The following is a 4,243-nucleotide window of genomic DNA, read 5'->3' as shown; positions in this document are numbered from 1 at the left end:
TTCGAAACAACGAACTGTCGCAACGGTGCACAGTTAGGGGGAACACTTTCTTGAAATTATTATGAGGGATCATCTTATTTACTACCGTCGTTCTAAGTAAACAAGATGCAGAAACATGATAAACATCACATGCAATCAAATAATAATAGTGACATGATATGGCCAATATCACATAGCTCCTTTGATCTCCATCTTGGGGCTCCATGATCATCTTGTCACCGGCATGACACCATGATCTCCATCATCGTGTCTCCATGAAGTTGCTCGCCAACTATTACTTCTACTACTACGGCTAACACGTTTAGCAATAAAGTAAAGTAATTTACATGGCGTTTCTCAATGACACGCAGGTCATACAAAAAATAAAGACAACTCCTATGGCTCCTGCCGGTTGTCATACTCATCGACATGCAAGTCGTGATTCCTATTACAATAGCATGAACATCTCATACATCACATATATATCATTCATCATTCATCACAACTTTGGCCATATCACATCACAGAACACTTGCTGCAAAAACAAGTTAGACATCCTCTAATTGTTGTTGCAAGTTTTACGTGGCTGCAATAGGGTTCTAGCAAGAACGTTTTCTTACCTACATGAAAGCCACAACGTGATTTGTCAACTTCTATTTACCCTTCATAAGGACCCTTTTCATCGAATCCGCTCCAACTAAAGTGGGAGAGACAGACACCCGCCAGCCACCTTATGCAACTTGTGCATGTTAGTCGGTGGAACCGGTCTCACGTAAGCGTACGTGTAAGGTTGGTCCAGGCCGCTTCATCCCACAATACCGCTGAAGCAAGATAAGACTAGTAGCGGCAAGAAAGTTGACAACATCTACGCCCACAACAAATTGTGTTCTACTCGTGCAAAGAGAACTACGCATAGACCTAGCTCATGATGCCACTGTTGGGGAATGTTGCAGAAAACAAAAAATTTCCTACGGTTTCACCAAGATCCATCTAGGAGTTCATCTAGCAACGAGTGATTGGATTGCATCTACATACCTTTGTAGATCACGCGCGGAAGCGTTCAAAGAACGGAGATGAGGAAGTCGTACTCGACGTGATCCAAATCACCGGAGATCCTAGCGCCGAACGGGCGGCACCTCCGCGTTCAACACACGTACGGTCAGCGTAACGTCTCCTCCTTCTTGATCCAGCAAGGGGGAAGGATAGGTTGAGGAAGATGGCTCCAGCAGCAGCACGACGGCGTGGTGGTGATGGAGCTGCAGTACTCCGGCAGGGCTTCGCCAAGCTCTATGGAGGAGGAGGAGGTGTTGGAGAGGGAGAGGGAGGCACCAAAGGCAAAGGTAAGAGGTCCTCCATCCCCCCCCCCCACTATATATAGGGGGGCCTAGGGGGGCGCCGGCCCTAGGAGATGCAATCTCCTAGGGGGCGGCGGCCAAGGGGTGGGGGGCTTGCCCCCCAAGCAAGGGGGCGCCCCCCTTTAGGGTTTCCCCCACCCTAGGCGCATGGGCCCTAGGGGAAGTGGTGCCCCAGCCCACTTTGGGCTGGATCCCTTCCCACTTCAGCCCATGGGGCCCTCCGGGATAGGTGGCCCCACCCGGTGGACCCCGGGACCCTTCCGGTGGTCCCGGTACAATACCGGTGACCCCGAAACTTGTCCCGACGGCCGAAATAGCACTTCCTATATATAATTCTTTACCTCCAAACCATTCCAGAACTCCTCGTGACGTCCGGGATCTCATCCGGGACTCCGAACAACATTCGGGTTACTGCATATACATATCCCTACAACCCTAGCGTCACCGAACCTTAAGTGTGTAGACCCTACGGGTTCGGGAGACATGTAGACATGACCGAGATCGCTCTCCGGTCAATAACCAACAGTGGGATCTGGATACCCATGTTGGCTCCCACATGCTCCTCGATGATCTCATTGGATGAACCACGATGTCGAGGATTCAAGCAACCCCGTATACAATTCCCTTCGTCAATCGGTATGTTACTTGCCCGAGATTCGATCGTCGGTATCCCAATACCTCGTTCAATCACGTTACTGGCAAGTCACTTTACTCGTACCGTAATGCATGATCCCGTGACCAGACACTTGGTCACTTTGAGCTCATTATGATGATGCATTACCGAGTGGGCCCAGTGATACCTCTCCATCATACGGAGTGACAAATCCCAGTCTTGATCCGTGTCAACCCAACAGACACTTTCGGAGATACCCATAGTATACCTTTATAGTCACCCAGTTACGTTGTGACATTTGGTACACCCAAAGCACTCCTACGGTATCCGGGAGTTACACGATCTCATGGTCCAAGGAAAAGATACTTGACATTGGAAAACTCTAGCAAACGAACTATACGATCTTGTGCTATGTTTAGGATTGGGTATTGTCCATCACATCATTCTCCTAATGATGTGATCTCGTTATCAATGACATCCAATGTCCATAGTCAGGAAACCATGACTATCTGTTGATCAACGAGCTAGTCAACTAGAGGCTTACTAGGGACATGTTGGTGTCTATTATTCACACATGTATTACGATTTCCGGATAACACAATTATAGCATGAATAAAGACAATTATCATGAACAAGGAAATATAATAATAATGCTTTTATTATTGCCTCTAGGGCATATTTCCAACACGTTCATCGTCCGAGCCTCCGGTACACGAGTGACGAGTATGTCCTCGCCGCCTCCACTGCGGAGCCGTCGCCTCTTCCCGTGTCCGCTCGCGCCGCCCTCCATATTCCTCACTGGCTTGCGGCGATGCAGGAAGAGTTCGATGCGCTCCAATGGAAACGCACTTGGACACTGGTTCCCCAGCCTCCTCGCGCCAACGTCATCACCGGCAAGTGAGTCTTTCGCCATAAGACCCGCTCGGATGGCACTCTCGAGCGCTACAAGGCTCGCTGGGTGGTCCGTGGTTTTCGCCAGCGCGCTGGAGTGGACTTCACCAAGACGTTCGCCCCGGTTGTAAAACCGGGCACGATTCGCACCGTCCTCCAGCTCGCCGTGTCTCGCGGCTGGCCCGTTCATCAGATGGATGTCTCCAACGCCTTTCTCCATGGCCATCTTGAGGAGCAGGTGTATTGTGAGCAACCCACCAGTTTTGTCGACGCCTCACTTCCCGGCCATGTGTGTCTGCTGTCCCGCTCTCTTTACGGGCTCAAGCAGGCACCCCGCGCCTGGTACCAGCGGATCGCCGGGTTTCTTCAGACACTGGGCTTCAGCGTTACTCGCTCGGACGCCTCGCTGTTTGTCTATCGCCACGGTGACACGACTGCATACTTGCTGCTTTACGTCGACGACATCATCTTGACTGCCTCCTCCGCAGCTGTTCTTCAGCAGATTACTTTCCGGCTGCGTGACAAGTTTGCTATTAAGGACCTGGGTGCTCTACATTATTTCCTTGGCATTGAGGTCGTTCGCCGCCCGGACGGTTTCTTTCTTCATCAGCAGAAGTATGCACATGAGCTTCTTGAGCGTGCCGGTATGCTCAACTGTCACCCTGTTGCTACTCCTGTTGACACGAAGGCCAAGGTCTCTGCTCTTGAGGGTTCGCCTGCGTCGGATGCTCCTTTCTACCGGTCTATTATCGGCGCTCTTCAGTACTTGACTCTCACTCGACCGGATCTTCAGTATGCTGTTCAGCAGGTGTGTCTCCACATGCACGCCCCTCGTGACTCTCATTGGACTCTCGTGAAGCGGATCCTTCGCTACATCCGCGGCACGATGACCCTCGGGCTGACACTCACGGCGTCTACTTCTCTGGAGATGGTGGCCTACTCCGATGATGACTGGGCTGGCTGCCCTGACACTCGTCGGTCCACCTCTGGCTACTGCGTCTACCTCGGTCCTTCACTCGTCTCGTGGTCGTCTAAGCGACAACCCACAGTTTCGCGCTCCAGCGCGGAGGCTAAGTACCGAGTTGTGGCCAACGCCGTTGCCGAGTGCACCTGGCTACGACAGTTACTGCAGGAGCTGCATCATGACGTTTCCCAGGCTACGGTTGTCTACTGTGACAACGTCTCTGCGGTGTACCTCTCCGCCAACCCCGTTCATCATCGCCGGACTAAACACATCGAGCTGGACATTCACTTTGTGCGCGAGCAGGTGGCTCTTGGACGCATGCGGGTTCTCCATGTGCCGACCGCTCAGCAGTTCGCCGATGTGATGACAAAGGGACTGCCGACTTCTACTTTCGAGGAGTTTCGTTCCAGTCTTTGCGTCACTGACGCCGCTTCGACTGCG

Source organism: Triticum dicoccoides, chromosome 6A, assembly GCF_002162155.2.
Source record: "Triticum dicoccoides isolate Atlit2015 ecotype Zavitan chromosome 6A, WEW_v2.0, whole genome shotgun sequence".
Lineage (NCBI taxonomy): Eukaryota > Viridiplantae > Streptophyta > Magnoliopsida > Poales > Poaceae > Triticum > Triticum dicoccoides.
The sequence above is the reverse complement of the archived record's forward strand: the minus strand, read 5'-3'. Positions refer to the sequence as shown.